Below are 24,741 nucleotides of genomic sequence, written 5' to 3'. Positions count from 1 at the left end.
CCCTGAATTCATTTTTCACCCACAAAGCTCAGGGAAATAAAATATTTAATATGTGAAAATATGCAAACGCTACAGGCTAATGTCTATGTTGATTAACTGAATCAACACAGACACCAAAAACAGCAACATGCACATAAAATGTAAATCATGCAACTCAAGTCAAATCGCTTTTAGTGGATGTGTTCACATATTTGGAGTACAGATATGCATGTGTGAGTGTCAATTTTTCCTTCTAATGAATATTTGTTCTAGTCCAATTTTGGTTTAAAAATCGTTATGAGCAGACGTCACAGGGTGTCGTCCTTTCCACATAAAGGTCCACCTGGACCTGACATCAACAATACTTATTATACCTCTCAAAGTTTTGCTGTGCAACACATCTACGGGTGTTCTGTTTTGTATTTTTCATACATAAACCTTTTTTTAAACTCTTTAATTGGTTGAGAGGACGTCCTCTACCCAGAGAATCAACGTCATTGGCCATTTTTAACAGTTTAACAGTGATGTGAGCTTTATCTGGGTTAATAAAAGTTACTAACGGTTGATTATTGAGTCACATATCTTCATACTTTTAATCATTCATGTTTGATATGAGCGGAGCATCACCCCATCTCACAAGAATACACATAGTTCACCATGAGAGGTGAGAGCTGAGAATGTGCTGCTTACTGAGTTTGAAAAACAACAAGAGGACAGAAATGGTGCAGAAATAACACTGTTGGGTGAGTATACTTAGTTTGCTTTTGTGTTGGTGTGTATGTTCTATGACACTCATGTTGATCAAGAGTTCAGTGATTTACAGCCTCTATTTTCCTCACAGAGTTCTGACGAGTACTGTCAGCAGCTGTTTACATCCCGGAGTTAGCATTAACATTAGCCTGCTGCAGCCTCAGAGGAAACTGGAGAAAAATGCATTAGATGGAGTCAAAAGAGTTAAGAATTCATATTGTAAGATTTAAAACTACAATAAATCTTTTTTTGATTATCTACAAACTGGGCATTTATTGGAAATATGCACACTAGCAGCCCCTCAGTCACTTTTAAGAGTAGCAAAGAGTCATGACAAGCTCACTTCCCGTTTTTTCATCAAATTGTCTTGCATGTCACAGCCAAATATCCATTTATTGTTCTTGTCTCAGCTAACACCTTCATCGCTTGACCCTCTGTAACAAGCACTGCAGTCATCATTCAATAGAATATGTAGCAATCTCCCTTTTCTCATCTATTGCTTATTTCCTGCTGATGTCTGGAGTTTCCAAGCTGTTTTTTTCCTCACCCCTGAATGAAGGAATCAATGCACATACAGGCCTCCCTAATGCTATCAAACCCATTTAAATTGGTCTCAAGCAGATATAGATGGTAAAACATATGTTTCTTAGGATTTCAATCTGTTTATATTCTTCGCTATTATTGGTTTTTGTCTCTTCTTTTCCCTTCAGTTTGTGTTATATATTCGTGTGTGTGCATGTGTATGTGTGTGCATGTGTGTACTCACACAAGAGGTCAAAATTCCAGCAACACTTGTAGTTTATAGACCATTTCATAGCCTTCATCACTCATTCACTTCATCACTCGCATCCAAGTGTTTGCTGTGCAATTTACATGTTTGCTTGACTGCACGTTAGACTGTGTAATTTTTTGTGTAATTTCACAGTCATTGCTCCCCTGGGCCTAGTTTGCACCTCATGCTCTCAAGGTTTCTTGCCACTCACCTGCTTTTCACACATTTTTGTTTGGCCTTGTGAACCTTAAGTCTGTTGACGTAAGTGGTGACTCCACTGTGATCCACTGTTGAAAGAGTACAGAAATGAAAAGGAAAAAACAGGCTCAGAATGAACAAATACAGCGTGGTCTTTGTGTATTACGGGAAAGCCTGTGGGGTATCAGTCTCAGCTGTTGTACTGTGTCACTGAATAAGCTGTGACACACAGTAGCTGGACTTGGTAAGAACTGCACAAGCCAAGGCAAAGTAAAAAAAAATCAATCTTGTAATCCACCACTTGAGCGTTGATTGCATGAATACACAATTGGAAGTCGAGGCTCCTGTGCCATCTGTAGTGCAGCACACTAAAAAAATAATCTATTTAATTTCCCTGGTGACAGCAGGTGCTATCATTTATCTCATCCAGAGAGACTTCTAAAGCAGATAAATGCAGTTCTTAGAATGAGATAAATCTACCTTACCATATGTGTCCCACTGTGCTGCCTCATGGGCAAGAGAGGGGATTCCTTGTTTGTGTTTCTTCTACGATTTAATACTCGGACGCCAAACTTTTCCCAGATGAATTTCATTTATCAGGTTCAATGGAAGAGTGTTGTATGCAGGTGCTGATGTAGAAGTGTTTCTTTTACGCAAGAGAAAGCAAAGGGCAAACTGTGTTCAGTTGTGGTATGTTTGAAAGAACATCACATCATGTTATTGTTTTACAGCTATATCTGTTCTTGAGGGGTAATAACCATATACGTACGTAGTCTACATGATGCAAATGAAGCCCTGTACAGCTAACGTAACTTGACAACATCCCTGCACGTGTGCTCGTGCATATGTTTGCATGTGCATGTGTTTGATTCAGCAACGGCAATCCTGCCCTGCACTGTGTGCACACCCCCTGGTGTTTCTCCTGCACAGAGTTGGCATTTTAATTCATGCTTGCGTGACTGTACGAGGGACTCTCTGTTGCTCACACGTCTTTTCTTTTCTCTGTCTTCATCTCCTCTCATTTTAGAACTTTCCCTCTTTATTTCTCTTTTTTTCTCTCTCTGCAAGGCAAGTTTATTTATATAGCACCATTCAGACACAAGGCAATTCAAAGTGCTTTACAAGGGCATAAATTCATTGAAAATAAGACATTAAGGAATGATTAAGATTGCAATATAAAATACATTAAAAGAAGACAAAAAAGACGTTAAAATCGCATTGAAAAGAATAAAAGCAAAAGGTAAAAGCAAGCAAATAAATAGCTGAAGATCAAAAAGAAGTAACATGTGGAAAGTCACAGTAAATAATAATGTTTTAAGCCCTGATTTAAATGAGCTGACAGTTTTAGCTCAAGTATTCAGGAAGCTTGTTTTTCAAATGGGGAGCATACCTGTAGAAACTAAAAGCTGCTTCACCTTGCTTTGTTTTGATCCTTGGAAGATTGAGTAAACCTGTCCTAGATGACCCTTAGGGGTCTGGATGCTCCGTAATGTACAAGTAAATCAGAAATGTATTTGGGCCCAAGACCATTTACTGCTTTGTAGACTAGTAATAGGATTTTAAAATCTATCCTTTGACACACAGGAAGCCAGTGCAGTGATTTAAGGACTGGAGTAATGTGCTCCATTTTCTTGGTGTTAGTGAGGACTCTGGCAGCAGCATTCTGGATGAGCTGCAGCTGTCTGATTGATTTTTTGCTAAGACCTGTGAAGACACCATAACAATAGTCTAGCCGGCTGAAAATAAACGCTTGAACTAGTTTTTTTGTATCTTGTTTAGAAAAAAATTCTTTAATACTTACTATGTTTTTAAGGTGGTAGTAGGCTGATTTTGTAATTGTTTTTATGTGGCTGTTGAAATTTAGGTCTGAGTCCATGATTACACCAAGATTTCTGGCTTGATTTGTAGGTTTTAGTGTCATGGAGGCAAGGTGAGCACTGACTTTTAATCTTTCTTCTTTGGGGCCAAAAACAATTATTTCAGTTTTTTCTGTGTGCAGTTGAAAAAATTTCTGGCGCATTCCCTTATTGATTTGTTAAAAGCACTTATTCAGCAAATACGTATACGGGACTGTAGTCATGTGGTGACACTGCTATGTAGAGTTGTGAGTAATCTTCAATAGTATGGTAGTTGATGTTATAATGTTCCATAATCTGATCAAGGGAGAGCATGTAGATATTGAATAGAAGAGGCCCAAGAATGGACCCTTGAGGAACTCCGCATGTGATTTTAATTTGCTCAGATTCATAATTGCCAGTTGACACAAAATAGTCCCTATCCTGTAAATATGATTTGAACAAACTTAGCACAGTGCCAGAAAGTCTGGGATTTTTCCAGTCTGCCGAGCAGTGTCTTATGGTCAACCATGTTGAATGCTGCACTGAGATCCAGTAATACCAAAACCAAAATTTTTGATGCATCACTTCTCAGCTGAATGTCATTTCACAAATGCAGTCTTGGTGCTGTGGTGCGGTCGAAATCCAGACTGAATAGTGTTGAAGAAATTGTTTTGCACCAAGAAAGCTTTGAGTTCCTGAAAAACAACCTTTTCAATGATCTTTCCTAAAAAAGGTAGATTTGATATGTGCCTGTAGTAATTTAATATTGAGGCATAATACTAAAAGCAGTTTAATAACTGCAGTCTTCAGGACCCTTGGAAAAAGGCCTGACTGAGGAGAACTATTGACTATTTGTAGAACATCTGTTGCTATGCAGTTAAAAACATCTTTAAAGAAGCTAGGCAGAGTGTCAAGGCAGCAGGTAGTAGGTCTAAGGTGTTTCTAAGGCAATTTCTGTCAAGGTTGCATAATTATAATCTGAAAATGTGCCAAATTAACTGAAGTGGATCTATACTGAGGCACAGGCGACATAGCCATTTAGCCCGAGATGGAGTTACAGACTGTTTGTCTTATCCATAGAATTTTATTTGTGAAAAAAGATGCAAAGTCATTGCATAACTTGGTGGATAGCAGTTCAGGAGGGAATGATGCTGAGGGGTTTGTCAGTCTGTTAACAACAGTGAATAAGGTGCGTGATTATTGTTATTTGTATTAATAATCTCAGAGAAAAAGGACTTGCCCTTTTTAGTTCCAATTTATACATGTGAAGTCTCTCTTTGTAGATCTTATAATGAATCTGGAGTTTGGTTTTTCGCCACCTGCGTTCCACCTGTCTACACTTTCATTTTACAAGTGTGGCATTCCTCTATGGTGCTTTTTTCTTACCAGAGACAACTTTGATTTTCATGGGTCAATGGTATCAATAACAATTATAACTTCAGAACTGAAACTGTTCACAAGATCATTGACAGGAACTGAAGGCAGAGCTGATGTGGGTGTAAAAGCCTGGGTGAATAATGATAAGGTGTTTTCATTGGTATAGTGCTTTCTGATTACCTTTGTTTTAATTCTGCTGGTGTCAGCAGAGATGGTCATTTTAAAGAAAATACAGTAATGATCAGAAAGGGCAACATCAATCACCACAACCTCAGAAATGTGAAGACCCTTGGAAATAACTAGATCCAGAATATGTCCCTTATAATGTGTTGAGTTCATTACATGCTGGGAAAGGCCAAAGTTGTCCAGGATGTGCAGAAGTTCTTTAGCACTGCCATCTTTGAATGTTAAAATCACCCACTATAACAACACAGTCAAAATCAATACACACTGCAGACAGCAGTTCAGCAAAGTCATCAAAAAAGTGTGCACTATATTTTAGGGGCCTGTAGATGGTTACTAATATTGCTCAACAACAGAACCAAACTTCCCATATGACAACTGTCTGCACTGGTAGACATACATAAAGTGGCTACTCCACCTCCTTCCCGAAGCACTCTGGGCTCACTGAGAAAATGGAAGTTCGTGGGAGTTGATTTGATAAGGGCCGCTGTACCATTGTATTCATTTAACCAACTTTTGGTTAAAAACAATATCAAGGTTTTTGGTAATAAAATTAGTAATTAATTAGTAGTGACTTGCCAGCCAGAGACCTGATATTTAATAAAGCTGCATTTAGTGTACTGGAGGCATTGTCTGACACAGTCTGTGGCTGGTGCACAAATGGAGTCAAATTGGATAAAGTAGCTATGCACTTTGAGTACACTTTGTTCATCCTGATGCTGGTCAAACAGGAATACCGGACATTGGAGCTGCTCTTCACTGTCTGTAGAGGCGTTGTATCAACAGCACTGGGTCTGTGTCCAGTAAGCAGTGTAAAATTACATGTGCCTAGGGAGGTGGTAGTACGCACTCCTAACAAGGGGGAGTTAACGTTAGTGTGGTTTGGGAGAGGTTTGCTGGTGGAGACTGGAAGTGACCAGGAGTGGAAATGCAATGGAGGATAGTCAGGGTGAGGGAGAGTTCCAGATTGTGTAAAATAAATTGTCATTTAAAGTGCATGAGCCTAGGCCATTGGGGTCGATGCCATCAGGACAGAAGAAGGCTAGGCATTTCCAGAAGAGGTTAAAATTGTCAATAAAAGCTAAGTTGCGGGTTGTACAGGTTAACTGGTTAACAGCTAACACAGCCGGATGGAGGGGTGAGTGGAGCCATGGATTATAGATGGGGTGGCTGGGGAACAGAAATAAAAAGGAGGCCAGATCAAGTGTTAAAAGTGCATAATTATAGGTTAATGACCAGTTATGGAGGGTAGCAGCCGCTAGCAGGGAGGGCTCGTGCACATACACACGGGGGCTGCAACGTGAAGCCCACAGTGTTGATATCATTTTACAAGAGGTGACCCACAAAAAGGACATCAAGCAGCAAACCGCACTGAGACGGGCCCAACAAGTGGACACGCTATGGAAATTATGCTTCAGTTGGTAGTTAGTAGCGTTTTGACACCCGGTATCTGCAGTTCCCATTGGCTAGTTAGCTCCCATGCTAAAAACAAGCCCCATTATGCTAGCAGCAAATCGACTTGCGGCAGGCTGTCCCAACCAGGAAACTTAACTTCAAATCTGAGCGTCCAATAATTAAATCTTTTACCTTGTTAAAACATATAGATAAAACAACCAGAAACTAAAAGTGTAGTGTAAAAGGAGAGCAAGACTGTCAGCACTCCTCACCCAGATATCCTATTTCCCACTCCTCCCCAAGGACTAGCATCACGCCTGTGGCTAACATGTATCAGTAATTTTATCTACCTGGACTTGAACCTTTGTGACCGCTCACCCCTGGGGACTTCGACATACTGTATAACCAATCAAGAGCCTCATTGGTCCCGAGATGGCCACAGATGCTCATGACTGTTCTAGCCTATAAGCTGTAGCAGAATATGAGCCAATACATAATTCATAGAGTCAAGTCATATGCCCTTGAGCGATGCTGCTGAGAAAGTTAAGTGTAGAAAGCAGCCAACCAGGAGGGGGTCTGTGTGCAGCTGCCAGAGCAACAGATTGCTTGTCGTAAGATTTGATCTAGGAGCTAATTGAACTTGACATGAGTCGAGGAAAAGTGCATCATGGTGTGTGCTGAAAAGCAGCAGGATTGCTCTGAGTTCGAGCTTAATGTTCCTAAAATGAGAAGTGCTTTTTAAAAATGGCTGCACTAAGGAATCTCTGGTGGGTCTCCGGGAGTGAGTGTGCGTGTGTGTAAGTGGGGGGTAGATTTGGCTGTCACACACACAGACATAAAGGTATCTGACTTCTGTTTTTTTTTATTTGTTTCATTATTATGTTGCATATTGTTTGTTTGCGTGTCACACACCTTCCAACCCATTCCCACACCTGCACATAAACAAACATAAAAATACAAACCTACAGTATAACTAGTGTATGCTCTGAACAAAAATGTTCATTAGTACATTTTCTCTACAAGGCGAACAACCCACTCACCAGTGGTGGAAGAAGTATTGAGGTCCTTAAGTAAAAGTACCAATACAGCAATGTAAAAATTCTCCATTACAAGTAAAAGTCCTGCATGAAGATTCCCTCTTAAGTAAAAGTACATAAGTATTAGCAGCAAAATGTAATTAAAGTATGAAAGTAAAAGTAGTGGTTTGGTCCCTCTGACTGATATATTATTATATATGACATCATTAGGTTATTAATACTGAAGCATCAGGGAACTACTTCACTTCACTACTACAGTTAGCTAGTTTAGTCCAGTGGTTCCCAACCACAGGGTCGGGCCCCTCCATAGGACCACACAAGATGTCAAAATGAGATGTTGGCAAGATGGCAGATCATGTGGAAACAATGGTAAGAATATTTTCCTGAGATAACTGTTTAAAGGACCAGTGTGTAAGATTTAGCTGGATATATTCAAAGAAATATTGGCAGAAATGGAATATAATATTCAGAAGTATGTTTTCTTTTCTTTCTCTTCTTCACTAATGAAAACATACTTATGTTGCAGTGCCATGTTTCTACAGTAGCCTAGAATGGACAGATCAAACTCTGGTTATGGAAAGGGCCTTTCGAGTTTTTTGCGAGTTTCGTGGCCACCATAGGTTCTCCTATGCGCTTGGAAGGGGAGCGTGAGGGGTTATCAGTTGGTTGCAATCTGCAACCTCACTGCTAAATGTCACTAAATTCTACACACTGGTCCTTTTAATTAAATATCTCTCTGCAGCCTTCAGTGTCTCTGCATGCTCCAGTGTCCACTGCTTCACAGCTCGGAGAACAACAGCTTCCTATCCAACATTCATTACACTGTCTAACAATGATGACACACCTGCCTCATCTAATAATGCCCAAACCACCTGTATGAGTAAGCCAAACATACTCAAGTCAAGACCCAAAAGAACTACATGCTGCAATTTGATTTTGAACAAGAAAAACATCAAGATACATATTCAAAGATGTCACTCATCATCAAATACAAACATAACAGAAAATCACCATCTTCCATCCCAATGCATAGACCATAATAAGGGCATTTTCGCTGTCAGAAGACCTTTTTTGGACCGAGAAACCCCATACATATACATAAATGCACCTGGGTAAACAACCATCAAGTGAGCTGTGAACTAGAGCAATTCAAAAGGGCTTCAGAATTTTCCAGAAGAAGTGGCATAATAGGGTTTCAGTGCATCCATGTGTTATACTGTCGTATTTCATTTGAACCAGACATCAGATATGGTGAGAAGAAAGTGGATTTTGACAACACAAAGAAAATGTGTCTCACTAGAAAGCAGAAAGCAGAGTCTAAGAGCTGCCCACTGAGTAAAGTGGTCACTTTTGGCAATGGAACATCAAAAATATATGTCAGTACTGGAAACATGCACCTCATATTATTCACGGTTAAGGAGAAGAAATACTTGGGACTGCTCATGCTCTAACCCAAGAAATTCCTGTCCTCATAAGTCCATTGCAAAATGCTAGACCTGACTTGAACTTTTCTTACAAGTCAGAAGTACAGACAGTGATGTGTTTGACACCTTTGCAGAATCTGGTCCTCAAGATGTGCACAGCACTGGAAATTCTTCTATATTCACCTGACAGAAATGCTTTGAATGCAATTGTCCTTTACTTGCTGAACAACAAGAATTTACCAGCTGTTCTGCCAAAAGATTTTTCTTCATCACAACATAGAGACACTGCCCAAGCAATTCATTCCACTGGAGACCTTTTGCACTGTATGCTTCAGAAAGCCTCCCTTTTATGCCTCCCTTTTTCCTGGAACCAATCTTAATTACACAGAAAGCAAAGATTGTCACATTCACCGGCATACTGGAAGGTGTGTTTAATTTAGGAATACGTTATTGTTTCTTTATATTTACATGGCCTAGTCTAGTTTTACATTATTTCATAAGGACCCAGATCCCATCACTAATACAGTATTATTTTTGTTTCTTATAGATGTGACCACATACTGTAAAAGGTGTGTGGTATGTGGAAATTTCTAATTTCGAATGGACTGAGGGGCTGCACAATTTCAATGCATCTTTGCCTGTTCTTGAGACTGTCTGTTTAGGTAATCTTCACTTATGCATTAATACAACATTAATGCACCCATCATTACATGTTTTATCATGTACAAGTTTAATCTGGTTGTTTTAAAGAGTCGGTGATGATGCAGGAATTTGGATAGTTCTGAAGTCTTTATAAGCAAGCATATGTTGTGTCCACCAGTGAATTATTGCAGAAATTAAACTATTTTCTTACTTTCCTTATTTGTCCTTAGAGTTTCTCCCATAAAAAAAATCCTGTTTGGTTAAATATGGCAACAGAAAAGCAAACATGTCTTACAATCTGTCATGATCTAATTTCAAATGCTATTACAAAATCACACTGCAGTTGGCAGGGACATCTTGGAATAGACAAACCAAAAAAAGAATCCGAATCATGACTCCGTTCTTCATGGTTATCTTCACTTTGAGGCATTGACAGCACATGATTACAGTTTTTGATGTGTGCACCGTGGGCTCCATCCGCCTGTCGTGATAATGGATTTGCACAAGAAGGGAGTTTTTAGCATGCCAGATAAGTAGTTATCTGGCTACCCTTTTAACATGACTAATAACCACCAAACACTGATTTTGAACAAAATGTCTTACAGTGAGTGACATTGAGGATCCTCTGCCAGAGTTTGAAGGTCATGTTGATATTGAAGAATTCTGGCAATCTGTTGACCAAGAAGTTGTTTACAGAGGCTTTTTATAAAGTAAGTTATAGATATGAATGGTTCTATAAAGGGAGTATTCTGCAGACATATTTAGAAAAGTTTTCCAAAAGATCTATCTATCTATCTACAATTGCTTGTAATTATGTAGGTGCATGTTTTTCTAGTGCCATGGATGATTGTGTAATAATTTTAACTGCCCTAAATTGCATTAAATGTATTAAAATTTAAGAAAGCTGTTGTTTTTCAAATTACGAAGGTAATCATGAGAATCCATGTAAAGTTTAACCTTCCTATGACAAATGGGAAACCACACATTGGGCCTCATACCAGAGCCAGCAAAAAAGTACTCAGCAAAGAAGTCTGTTGTAGAACAGGCAGACATTGACATTACAGAAGAACAGCTCTCAAGTGAACTAATGAACTTGGAGGTGAATTTTAACATTTTATTTAAATGTGATAGAAATGCACTTGAACTTTAAATTATTTATAGGCATTCGGTCCATTGTTGTACTGGATGCTTATGAAACAGCTTCCAGATTTAGCGATTAACTAAATGCCAAAAAGCAAGAAAGATTACGATCATTTGTCCTACTTTTCAATTAATTAATGGCTGTTGTCGCATCTACGTTTAAACATGTTGAGGCTTTGAGGAAACTTGTAAAAGAATGTGATGTCGACTCAAAAGGCTCCAAAATGGATCCTTTCTTCCGTTTGAGGCAGGAGATGAAAACAAGGAGCACTTATGGCAAAAACTTTCAAAAAGTTTGGGGAGTATCTGGTAAGTATCTGACATATATATAGTTCCATTATTTATGTAATGACATCAGAAAATATTGAATTTCTGTAAACCTGTGATTACAGTCACCATGTGTCTGTATGTGTACCTGAAGACAGCCACGGTAATGGCCACGCTAATCATGTGTATTTTCATTTCAAGGTGGCTGGGCAGTGATCATGTGTCCGTGTGGCATTGTAAACTTTGTTAAATTCAACATAAGAGCTAAAAGCCCACAACATTATGCAGATATATGTTGCCATCTATGATTCTGCACGGGATTAGTAACTCATACCAACCTACAGGAGCCAGAGAGACTGCCCTTCAGTCCGTTGGAGGGAAGAGTGGCTGCAGCTACCCCAGAGAATATTGCATCTGGCAAGAAAGGGGAACTGAAAATTAATTTGCCATGGTTGTAGTTGAAAAAAGACCCACCTGATCATAATGGCCATCCTGCAAATGGTTCTGCAGAGCACTATGCATTGTATGACACTTTTCATCAGTACAACACAAGAGATGAAAAGGATGTTCTGAGAGTAATTGGACTTGTGCCTGAGATATGTGGGTGGCTCAACTCCCGGATAGTGGAGAAACTGTTCTTTGGCATGCGAAAGAACAACTATTTCATGAACTCTCTCTCCCCAGCAAGCCACATCTTCCTTATGTGTAGCATTTTACATCACAACAATCAGAGAGTTAACCAGCGGGCATGGAGGACTTTAAAGTAAGTTTTTTAATGGAGATATCACCCCAGCAATAACAAAATCAGCATTTTATCACCTTTAAAACATAGCCAAAGTCAGGGACCTTATGACAAAAGAAGATTCGAAAAAATTATTCATTCTTTTATCTCCTGCAAAATGGATTACTGCAATGGACTTCTGACAGGACTTCCTAAAAAGACCATCAGACACCTGCAACTTATCTAAAATTCAGCCGCAAGAGTTCTGAAAAGAACCAAAAGGACAGCCCACATCTCCCCAGTTCTTAAATCTCTACACTGATTGCCAGGTTGCCACAGAATTGATTTTTAAAGTCTTATTATTATCTTATTACTTATTTATAAATCTCTACATGGAGTTGGCCCTGAATATATGACTGATATGCTTGAGTAATATAACCCTGTGAGACCTCTTAGATCACTAGAGAATGGACTTCTAGTGGTGCCCTGGGTAAAATCTTAACAAGGAGAAGCAGCTTTTAGTCATTATGCAGCAGAGGGTATGTCCCAACCCTTGAAACTTTTAAATCAGGACTGAAAACCTTACTTTCCTCAAGCACTTTTGACTAAATGCTCTTGTTTTAACATTGAACTGTGTTGTTTTAACTTTTGAATTGTGTTGTTTTAATTTCTCTCTTCTCTCTCTCATTTTGGGTATTTATGCTTTATTTTCCCTATTTTAATACATTTACATAAAGATCTATTTTAGTACAAGTATCACTTCAAGTAATCCACTGTTTTCCTTGTAGGTTATGAAGCCACTTAAGAGAAAGGTTCTGTTCCTGGATTCCCAATATTCAGACAGGGGACAAAGCTTTAGAAACAAACCTTATTGAAACATCTTAAGGTTTTTAAAGGAAGATGTTTGCTTGACGTCGTGTCCCCCAGGCTTGCTCAATCTGTTTGAACTACTGTTGTTATTTGACAGTCGCGTTCCCCAGACTTGCTCTGACTGTTTGAACTACTGCTGTTTGCCAGTAGTGTTCCCCAGACTTTCCCAATTTGTGTCACCTGGCAGTCATGTTCCCTGATTTTCCAGTATTGGGAGTACAGACTTCATCTGACAATCATGTTAGCTCCTTTTCATGTTCATATTTTTTGTGTTCAAATATTTCTAGAAGTTACTGATGCCATTTTTATTTTTATCAGCTCTATTGCACAGCATGTTGTCTCGGGACAGAATTAACAGGCCTGGATGTTAAAATCATTTGCAAAGAACATTTATCTCCATATCACTTTTTTTATTATTAATTATTGGTTTGTGTCATAACTTGGGCTGTTACTACTTTACTCTGTTTCTCCTTTCACACTTACAAAGCACCAAGCAAGACCCTATCACACTAAAACACATCTTGAAATCTTATTAAGTTATTGAACTTTGTAGTTTGCTTTTCATTAAACTTATTTATTTTTAATCAGGGGCTCCTCAAACAACATTTTGGCATTGACTGTGGAATCTTCATAATAATGGTGAGTGAAAAATTTCTGGAAGGAAAACATAAAAAATTAAAATTAAAAAATGAACACATTTTTAATTTATGTTCTCTTACAGAACGTCCATTAACAGTGTCTATAGCCCTTTTCACATGTGTAGTTTCTTCCTTTACTTTACTGGCATTGGGCTCGTGTAAATGGAACAAGGCCCAAATGATGGCAGCACAATGTCAGTACTTGTTTCTCTTCTCCTCAGTTCCACCTAAAGCAGTTACTGTAATGTAATAGAGTCAAACTGTTGCAACAGAGGTTTCTCTCTTTTTCTTTTCATTCAACTTGCTGACTTCATCATGCACACACACAAAAAAATATACCAACACAACTTTGCTATATTTGCAGTACTGCTGGTATGTTGTCATGGAGGCTCCATTTGATTTCATAATTGTCAGTTTAATTTCAATGCTCATACAGTAGATATGGTTAAAATAAGTGCAATTTGATTTTTACTTTGGTCCAGGAAGGGCCCCCCTCTGTGGTCCTTCCCAAGATTTCTTCCCTTTTTTCCCTTTTACTTTTGGGTTTTTTGCAGGACTTTTTTCTTGCTGCTATGAGGGTTTAAGCCAGGGGTTGTCGTCCTGTTTTGTTTGATGTAAACTTGTGGACTTGTTAAGCCTTTTCAGACTGGAAATAGTGAGTTAGTCCTCCAAGTAAACTTAATTTGAAACTTGAACAGTAAATTTATTGTACTCTGTTCTCTGCTTCAGCATGACATGCTTTGCTTAAGGAGGTGATGGTGCACAATTTTGATGGAGAATCTTGAGATTGAAGGGTACTTTAAAAAGTCAATATAAATTCAAGATAATATTAGCAGTAATCTGGGACAGCAAGGTAAATTTGAATTTTCTAAATTTACTACTACAGCCATGGCCGGAGGTTTGTCCACTTTACCAAGCAGGGAAAGCAGATGGCCAGGGGAAGTCGGGACCCAATTTTCCACATCCCTGGGAAGAGGAAATATGATGAGGTCACCATGGTAAGAATTATGGCCAAATTTTTACAGGCCCAATAAATTTGGTCTAAATTAATCATCAGTGTTGTGCTTACACATACTAATCTGTTACGTAATAGGTTTCTCACTCCCTCGATGTAAAGGAGCCTGTCCTCTCAAACCCATGCAAGGTGGAGGAGCCATGCAGAGTCGAGTCCTCTTCGAAGGGAATGATGAGTTTTTAGATGTGAAGCACCTCTATGAGACGTAGGTGAAACTCACTCACTCACAGGATCACAGTAAGTTAGAGATGCGCTCCATGTAGACATGCCAGTTTTCCACTTCTTACATACTGTGTCTTAATCTGGAAATGACAAGAACTACATATATTTTATCTGCAGGCACAAATGTGGAGGCTACAGAGCATGCAAGTAAAGAGTGGTCCTTCGCCTCTGACAATGTGTGCTTGTTCCAAGATGATGATGGAGACCTACTGATTATATTGAGCCTACTGATTTTGCAGTGACTCATGTTTTATGTTTATGGCTGCCTGAGGAAATTCATCCTTGTGGTGCCACAGATGGCAACCCTGCAATCTGTTCTCTGGCTCTCATGCGCACACGTTTCTGGAGGATAGTGACAGAGGAATCCTTTCTGAAGAGTGAGTGTCTTTCCTTTTGCTCTCCTCCCATCTTTTTAGATGCAAAGCACCTCTGAGCTATAGGTGAGTCATTCACTCACAGGATCATGGTCAGCTATAGGTGCACTCTGGACATGCCATTCTTACAATGCAGTGAGGGCAGAGCAAAGGGTTTGTGGGTGGCAGCAGTAGGCTTCTGGCTTAAAAAAAAAAAAAATTAACCATCAAAGCTGTGCTTCTGCAAGCAATATGATGGTAATCCAGTGACAAATTTAACTGTGATTTAGCTATAGTGTGTGCTGTGGGTCAGGTCAGCAAAACCAGCATATGCTGGTCAAGTTTTGGAGCGTACAAAGTCATTCGGGAAGCACACTCTAATCCGACATGCATCTAAAATACAGCCAAAACCTCTCAGTATTCACGATAATACAACATTTTATACCATCATGAAAATTAACGCAATTATATGGTAAATATTCAGTATACCACCCAACCCTATGCACAGGTGTTCTGTTATCTGTTCAGTTATTTATGCCTCTGCTCATTTCACTGACGATTTTTAAAAACTAGTAATTGTTAATTTATTGTCTGTTTTCACAGCTTAAGTTACACAATTCACGTAATAGCCAGTAGCCTAAAGCTCCACCCACACTCCATTTCAACTTTACTCTGCACTCGCTGCAATATCAGAAGTGGCAAGCCGGCATGTCCAAATGGAGCGCACCTATAGGTAACATTGATCCTGTGAGTGACACTCATACATAGGTTCTGCATCTAAAAATGCACTGGAACTTCCAGAGGAACTTTGGGCTTATCAATCTGTGTCCCACTGAATGTAGCTGACACCTGGAGTAATCACTTGCCATTATTAAAATGTAAAATGTGTGTTGAACATAAATTTTGCCTAACTTATTGTTTTCTATACCAGTTTACCACAGTGTATCCTCTGTAATTTTTGTGCAGCTGTGTTGATGTGAGTGATGAATCTACATTTGCCCTTTATCTGTCTATGTTTCAGCGTAAGTTATAATTCAAGTTGAGGTTCTAGTGCTAAAAAGATTTTAATTGTAATATAATCACTGCTTTTAAAACACTGGGCTATTTTTTGTTTGTTTGTTTTGTTCTAGATAATAAGTGTTTATTTTAATTTCACATTTCTCTTGCAGTGGTGGTTAATGCCTTGCTGTTAAATGCATACCAAGGAAACACTGCTACCAGAAAATTTCACATAGAAAAAAAAACCCTACGTTTCACACATGAACCCTTCAGTTCTTTTGTCATCAGGTGTGGTGAACTAGAACGCATTTTCAGAGGAGTATAGATGGACCTTCAGCACTCCATATCTAATCTCCTGTTGCATTCAGTCCAATTCTCTTTACAAACACTGTGAAGGCTACAGGGGATGTGGACAGAGAGGAAAACTGCAAGGATTCTTCTCTGTAAATGATCTTGCAGGAAACTGCAGCATTGACTGTTTTTATGTGGCTGGAGGCACTTTCTGAGTAACCTCTTCAGCTCTACCATCAGTGGGTTCATCATTACTGCACAAGTTTCCAAATATGTCCTGAATATATGAACTACAGGGAAATGTCTATAAAATGATGCACAAGAAATCTGATTTTCTATTAGATGTGATGCTGCAGCCATAAAACAATGGCATCTTGGCTTTGAATATTCCACTGTACTATAAACATTCACATGTTCATCGAACATCACAAATTGAAATCTATTATTGCAGGAGCATCAGTGGGTAGATTTTTCCTTGAAGAGTTTTCTAAGCTGAGTAACCTGGAAATTGTTTGTACCTGATATAAATGACAGCATTATCAATGTGGTGTGGCTTCAATGAAGTGCTGCAACACAGAATGTGACCTTCTTATGTAGCAGAATATGTGGCATTTTCATACAGTGTGGAAAAGTTTTATTTTCTCCCCCGCCTGACTTTGAAGCTACTTAAAGGGAAATCAGTTCAAGGAGTTGAAAGGCTCGTTCCAAGAGAATAAAGCAGATACTGTTGGTGTTGTCAAGCAAGTTAATGATAAAAATACTTTGACTAATTACCCCTCTGAGCTTGTCTGCAGAATTTTTGACAACATAGTAGGAAGAGCGTGATTGTCATACATTTTAAATACTGACAATATTGACATTGACAAATTGTACACTCATTCATTATGTGCAGTCAATTTATTCTTATAGCCCATTCTAAAACCAGTGTGATTGTGCTAGTAATGGAGATTTACTGTATCTGCTTTATAGATGAGAAGAGTACCAGAGGGCATACTCATCCAGATATTTATGACAGTTGGACATTTAAGCCAAATAACGCTTTTAGTTATTTAGTACTCTGCGGTGGAGGAGCTCCATGCACACTGCTCTGCACAGTTTTGCCTCCATTTGCACCTGCTGAGAAGAATTTTAGGTGTGCGGACACCTCAACTCACCTGTGAAATGACATACAGTGACATTATGAGTGAAAAAACCCCAAAAAACCAAGCTTAATTCACATTGATCAATCATGCACTCATCACATCTCTTTTAAGAAGCTGGTGAGCTAGTAACAAGAGGACAAAATGACTGTTTTAAGCCTGTTACCCTGTTTGTTTAATGATTTGATGAATAACCACCACTGCACATAGAGAAAAACATTATTATAGAAATAATGATTTGATGAATAATTTACCACCACTGCACATAGAGTAAAAAAAATATAAAATGTATCAGTTTAATGTTGGGATTTGTAGTTTGCAAAAATCTTTTTTTTTTAATCCAGGTCGTTTTGATCTGTCAATAATTAGTTATATACTCTTCATTCTTCATGTAAATTCTGTGTTTTAAATGCTCATTGAACATCATATCTTATTCTTCAAAGTTAATTTTTCCTTCAGTTATTTTTTTTTCTTCATAGTAGCTAATTAAAATAGATTTTAACAGATGAAAGAAAACAAGAATGTCACAATGAGAAACAGATGAAAGCCAGAATGCCCTCAGAGGGTCATACACCTTTAAGAAAGAAGGGGGCGTAACTTGAAGTCTTGCAGGTTGCAGAAGGATTTTTTTGTGCTTGTTGTGCTTTTGAGTCGCTTTTTTTGAGGGAATAGAATGAGGGTAGGCTATGATAACCATTTTCAGGTTATGAAATAACATAAATTACATATTTTATTACACACGGAGTCTCTGTGTCAGACACTTTGGTTGTTATATGTATTTAAACTTATATTAGGACTGCGCTCACTCACTCACTCATTCACACCAGGGAGGTGGGGGGTTCTTCATAGGTGGAGGGTACCAGGGGACTTGCTTTCTTGAATCATAATTACAATATACTGAGACAAAACAAATCTATTAAAAGAGTAACTTTGCTGCTTGGTTTCCAAAAACAATTCTTGACTCTCTGCTTGGAAAGTCAAAGGTGAAAGTAGTAACTTTGAGCCCTTATTAGAAAACTGCTTAATGAGTAAAAGTTGCCAAAAAAATACAAAACCTCAAAGACATAATTACAAATTACATACATCTGTAATAAAATTCTATCAGGAGTAACCATCTATCAATAGGGTAGCTATGAGTAAACCTTTGCAATCACCAACTCCTAAGTCCTCTGTGTCTTTACTGCTGCAATAATAAAAATCTGTAGTGGACATACAGCAGGCATTTTGTTTATATATATAGAATAATACTTACTTTTCAATATGGTTTCAAATGTTGCCATCAAACTGTATTTGTATACTGTATCTGATTTCAGCCACAACCGTCCCCTCAAACTCCTTCCCTATGATGAAAACTGGGAAGTATCCCAGAGCGGAGAAACGTTCTAACCGAAAAAGAGAACATGCAAGCATTACTCAACTGCATTATCCACTGAGGCCCAGTTCACAAAGATTGCTTCAGTGAGCAAATAACTCATGCAAATTGCGCCTCAACTGTGGGAACAGTTGTGGCGCAAGTGTTTCCTGTTCACTAAACTATTTATGCAAATGAAGTGAAAAAAACACCTCCAATATCTCATGAAAGCACACAGCTTCATTGTCAGCATAGTTTGTGCCTTTAAACTAATGCACAACAGCTTTAAACCTATGTTTCAGCCGAAGTTCATCAGCTAATGGCACAAATCGTACAGTACAACATCCTTAAAAGTAGAATTGGGAAGGCTCATGCATATCTACAATGGCAGATAGGAGAAAAAGGAAAGCTGCATTTTTCTGATAAAGTCAAGATATTAATATCCAAAATAACGAAGGTTAATTAATCTGAGAGGTTCTATGCCAATTTAAGCATCTTAATTTGTAAGACCAAACCTACAAGTCATTGAAATTTGCAAAAATAATTATATGACAGATACCTATTTACCTGTGCATGAACAGCATTAGCACAATCACCTCACATTTCACCAGTGGTGGACAAAGTACACAACTCCATTAGTGAGTAAAAGTATAGATATCCCATGTCAAGTATTACTCTACTATAAGTGAAAGTTGTTCAGTCAAACGATGCATTTTCAGAAGCTCATATGTCTCTGACAACACTTACTGAATGCACCGACTTCCTTGTAGAACCACTAATGTGCTGCACAGAATTGCCCATAGAAACTTCAGCATACAAATGCAACTGTGAATCAACAAAATTAACTTTGAAGTTTACTGACAGTGTAGTAGGAGGAGGCTACTGTGATTTCTTTTTCTCCTGGAGGTGAGGAAAACAGCATGTGGCTGCATTTTAGAAAAGAAAAAAAAAAAGATGCAACCGCTGACTTCAAAGCCATGCTTCAAAGTAACAAGTAACTTCAACCTTAACAGAAATGTAGTGGAGTCAAAAGTACAATATTTATTTTTCAAATGTAGTGGAGTAAAAGTCAAGTTTCCAAAAAAATAAATACTCAAGTGCAGATACGTGAAAAATTAATTTAAGTACAGTACTCAAGTAGTAGATGTACATTACTGTCCACCTCTGCATTTCACTGTTGCACATGCCACACTCACTTATCTAGGTTTGTAAATAGCCTGGGGTCCTTTTTTGATTATTGCAGAGGTTTTTCGCTTACTAAACGTTTTGTGAATTAGGGCCTGCATGTGTCACTCATTCTCTCTTAACTGCTTACCGTAATCCAATTCTGGGTCGTTGGGGGTTGGAGCCTATCCCAGCAGTCATTGGGTGCAAGGCAGAAGTACATCCTGGACAGGGCGCCAGTCTCACAACCACAGGTAATTTACAGTCTTCTTACAGTCTAGCGTACATGAATGTCTGCGGAGTATGGGAGGATTGACATAGCTTTAATGGATCCATATTATATCCATTTTCCACAAGTTAACAGTTAGTTCCCTGGGGTCTTAATGACATGCTTTGGTCAAAATACCACAAGGATCAAGCACCACAGCAGCCTTCTAATCCTATCTAAACAGTCCTGTTCAGAACAGCCAGGTCTGAACAGGACTGAATGAGATCGATAGAGGCATGGATCGATACAATTTCAATGAAGCCCCAAGTGACATAAGAAGGGGCATCAAATCTGAATGGCTTGTTGAATCACAAGAGTACAGAGCAAGCCATCCCACACCAAACTGATTGGGTTGTCTTATTTCACAGTTTGTGTGTTAGTAGTTACATCAGAGACCCAAATATATATACATGCACTGACAGAGTGAGTTTTTCATAATATGGCCTGCCAGGAAATTCAGAAAAGCTCACTATCTGTCAGCCTTCAATCCTTTCGCATCCTGCAGTTGTATCCAACTCTGAAATGCTGGTTCTTTTCTGTTTTGCTTGATCTAACTACGTTTTGCACCAGCAGCAGTTCTTTTTCTTCATGAAAGGGCAAAGCATCTCCATAGGTGAACAAAACTATACAGGTTTAGACACACCCCTCGAGGATCAGTTTTCCTTTTCAGCTCTATGATATGGAGGGGGTAAACCTGATCCTAGATCATCCTTTGAAACGCTAGAGGGGGCCTGGTGTCCGCCCCAGACACTGATTTTAGTAATTAGCTCTGTGAAACAGGGGTCTACAATTACGCTGTTCTCAGGGGAGGTCTTTTTCATGGATCCCACTAAATTTATCATAGCTGTATAGAGATATTTGAACTTTTTCATCCCTACACACTGTAGTATTAATACAAAAGAGAAATAGCTATCATTAATTCACAGTGATAATGTACTTACCAGCTTATAAGCTCTATCTTGCTCTTTGTTGTCATTGCTCTGTTTTTTTTATTTTTAGCCCTCCAGGCGTCTTTCCCTTTCGAGAATTTCACCCAGGCATCTGTCAGCCTCTTCTTGTGGGGCTGCATGAGGGCACATTGGGGGCACTTTTTGCATGCCACAACAATTTTTCCTTTACAGACAGGGCATACTTTCTTCGTACTAACAGGCATCTCTAAAAACAACAAAAGAGTAATAGAGAAAGAGAGAGAGAAGTGATTGAATAGTTACTGTGTACATGGGTCTAGCTAGCTGAGGGAGCAGCAAGGATAGTAGAGTAACTTAGATGTACTTAGTTTAGGTTTAGCTAAAATGACCATGAAAAGTGCAGAATGCGGATCTGTTACTAATTATAGAATTATATATATTATATGCAGGAATTGTATCATATGTACTTTCACAATTATACAAGACTATAATTAAATGTTACTTCCTAAATAATTAAACACTTATCATACTCACTTGCATCTCCAGGCTCTGTAGTCCTATTTTGGATGTTCGCGTTGGCGAGAATTATCAAACACGTGGCATTGGTGCCAAATAGGTGAGCATGCAAGTAACAAAATGTCCTTTGAAATAAAAGTCCATTGATTAAAACGTTGATTGTTGTAATCCTTACCCTACCTTATCATGCTAGACAAGATCATATTGTTTACAAGACATGTGGATATATACATAAATATACCGTATATACACCAACTATTACAAATAGGCCTAAGCCCAGAGTGAATGTGATAGTGAAATAAAAAATAATTAGTGTGTCAGAAACATTAGGCTATAGTGCCTTTAGTACACAAATATACATTGTCTGGCCTAAATCTCTTAGGACTGATTAGGACTGACTAAGACTGTTTATACAGTTGGTTAAAGTTTCTCTCCTACTTCACAATCTCCTTTCTTCAACTGCCCCATCCTCTTCCTCTTATCCCTCATCTGGTCTACCATCAATTCAAAATCTTCAGCTTCCAACCGATACGTATCCCATGCTCAATTATTCAGTTGTTTTCCTAAAATGAGGGTGATTCTTCTTCTATAAGCTATTAGGTATATACAGGCATACAACGTTAATGTAACATAAAGCTACTCTACCACCAACTCATTCAACCACTAGAGCAAAGGCACAAAGGACAAGAAAAGTGAAATAAACAGTTTATTTTTCTCTGGACCCACTATGACCCTCAAAAGGATCCCAGGGGAAGATTAAATCTTTAACTGCATATAGATGGGTATTGGGTATTGGAATCCAGACCCTCTAGGGCCTTTTGGGATGCTTTGTGAGGGGCTAAAGTACTCGAAATGTCAATGATTGATAATCATAGTTAGTTTTCACAACAGCTGTCAAGGTCATGGCAGTGTCACCTTTAGAGGTGGATGTCTAAGATGTTAATTGTACATAGATAGGTATGGTTACCATAACTTACCGAAATCCTGACCATGGACAACCAGTCTGGAGGCTTGGAATAGAGACTAAAGTGCTTCCAAACAGCAATGCAAGCGAATGGGAAATTGTAGACATGGAAGTTGTGTTTTATGGGCAAACACCAATATCCTGAAGGATTGTGTCCAATAAATATGCGTGCAAAAGGAAAGATTTTATTTCACGCAGGCTGGACTCCAGTGGAGCCTCTGAAAATAACTGTTGAAACTGACTTGACCTTGGGAGTAAATATATAATTTTAAAAAATCAGGGCACTTTGGGCACTGAACTATTGACATTTAAACCTCTATTTTGTAATATCTTTGAAGGCTTACAATGAATCAATAAAAGGGGCCATAAACATGGGTTGAACTGTTCTGGACAGCTATTGACCTCTCCAACTATGAGAGCAGGGTCAGCAACAGCAGGCGCCAACAGAGAAGGGTCAGAATGACCCCGTTCACCCCCTGTTCTACTTATATAGCTGAAATCTGACAAAACAGGTGAATTTCACATCTTCCAAATCCCATGACACTTTTGTCAATTATATAATCCCAACTTCCATTCATGGACACAGCAGAATAGAGCTAGAATATCCATGCAGATGTATATTGCAGTAAAGTTTTGTGGATTACAGTCTTTTCTTGATTATGGATGGGTTGACATATACAGTCATTTGTTGGGGCTAGGGCTGGGATTAGAAGGTAAATATATCCTATATATCTTATAAATATACGTTCTCAATATTTAAAAAATAACTAAATAAATTCAGCCTTTATTCCACCCTTTCTTTTCAGCAAATTGAAATGGGTATATTTAATAGAGAAAAGGGTTATACAACGTTTTGAAAAAGAGCTTCCAACTCTCTGTTTAGCGTTCTTCTAGCTAAACATTATTTTGCCTATTGCTCATTAATTTCTACCTGTATCTTAATATGACATATAAGGTCATAGTACAATCTTTGTTTTGACTTTTAGCTTTCATCATATTGTGTTGAATCCCACCGGTGTTACTGTTTACACCGGACATTTTACAAAATAAGATATTCGTTAATGACGCTCATCCATAGAGTGCTTACTTTGATCTTTAACATTAGATTTTTAGTTTAGATCTTTCCCTTATTTAAGAATTAGTGACAGCAGGCTTCAGCTGCTGCCAGCGGGTCATTGTCCGTGTACAGCCAGGCGACGGCACACGCAGATAGGGCCGATCCAGAGGACTACCGCCGTTTAGAACCAGAACTGGAGCAACTCGCCCGCCATCTGTAGAGAGACACACTGAGAGCAGGCTGAGCGGGCAGAGAGGCACTGAGACCCGGGGAGACATGAGAGCAGCTGCTCGCTAACAGCTAGCATTATGTTTGTTTACAGCAGCAGGACGGAGAACAGACGTCTGCTACATTTTTCTGCAAATCTGCTGCTGCTGCAGACGCTCCCGGAGCAGACACTGTCAATTTATAATTGTATCGCCTTTTGTCCGACTAAGTATTGATAACATGCTTGATACTTTACAAATTGGAGTTTTTTTATTTGATGAACATGGATGCTGATACGCGAAAATAAAATAAATGGGCTTGTTTCTATCGAAAAAAGCAAAACTACGGTACAGGTGGTGGGCAAGTAATGTAATTGGTGTATGTCCCAACACTGTGTAACACTGGTAACATCGACCACCGCGGCAAGCCTAATGCCAATTTAAATTTTGCAGCAGTATTTAAATAGCATACTCCACAACTTGAAGGAGGCTACGTGAGGTTACCTGGCAGACGGTAACTAGAGAAGAATAAACCTTAGCAAGATATGGTACATGTATAATTGTCTAATATGATTTATAGTAATTGACTCAAATATGTATTGTGTAAGTAACTGGGTATTTTATTTTTATGTAATGAACTTTTTATGTCAGAAATTTCACCAAAAACCCCCAAATTTAAATAGATATAGTTAGCTGCTTTCTCCTCCACTGCAGTTGTCATCGTCAAACATACTAAACGTTAGCAGTGGAGAGTCAGATGACCTAGAGAATATTGACGCCATCTTGGCTGACCTGCATGACACTGCAGTAAGTTTAGATTTCCAGGCCTATGGTCGCTGTGCTTATGTGTACCTGTGATGTCTATCATATTATGTTTACCAAACAAGTTGGTAGGAGATGGAAATAAACTGAAAAGATGTGTAACTCACCAGCAGTATGTCTTGCAAGTTGGTCTACAGATAAGAGTTGATTTTAAGGAGTAACTGCTGTGTAATTTTCTTAGGACGACACACACTATTTTCAGTTACAGAGCCAATAGACCGATAGGTGTATCATT

The 24,741-nt window shown here is 38.7% G+C and overlaps 1 long non-coding RNA gene across 3 annotated transcripts in view; it reads left to right on the top strand.

Annotated features, from left to right (window-relative positions):
• Nucleotides 1-16,827, top strand: part of LOC137169493 (uncharacterized) — a 58,503-nt gene extending 41,676 nt beyond the window's left edge. The window contains exons 3-7 of one of the 3 annotated variants that reach the window (XR_010924468.1): nt 13,182-13,232; nt 13,961-14,025; nt 14,118-14,229; nt 14,325-14,451; nt 14,586-16,827. This is a non-coding gene — a long non-coding RNA (uncharacterized lncRNA). Of the gene's footprint in view, nt 1-13,181; nt 13,233-13,960; nt 14,026-14,117; nt 14,230-14,324; nt 14,484-14,585 lie in introns of all 3 variants that reach the window. The other 2 variants (XR_010924467.1, XR_010924469.1) reach the window with 2 other exon arrangements.
• Nucleotides 16,828-24,741: the final 7,914 nt, after the last annotated feature.

Source organism: Thunnus thynnus, chromosome 18 (genome assembly GCF_963924715.1).
Source record: "Thunnus thynnus chromosome 18, fThuThy2.1, whole genome shotgun sequence".
NCBI lineage: Eukaryota > Metazoa > Chordata > Actinopteri > Scombriformes > Scombridae > Thunnus > Thunnus thynnus.
Note: the sequence above shows the minus strand (reverse complement) of the source record. Positions and strands in the feature narration are given on the sequence as shown.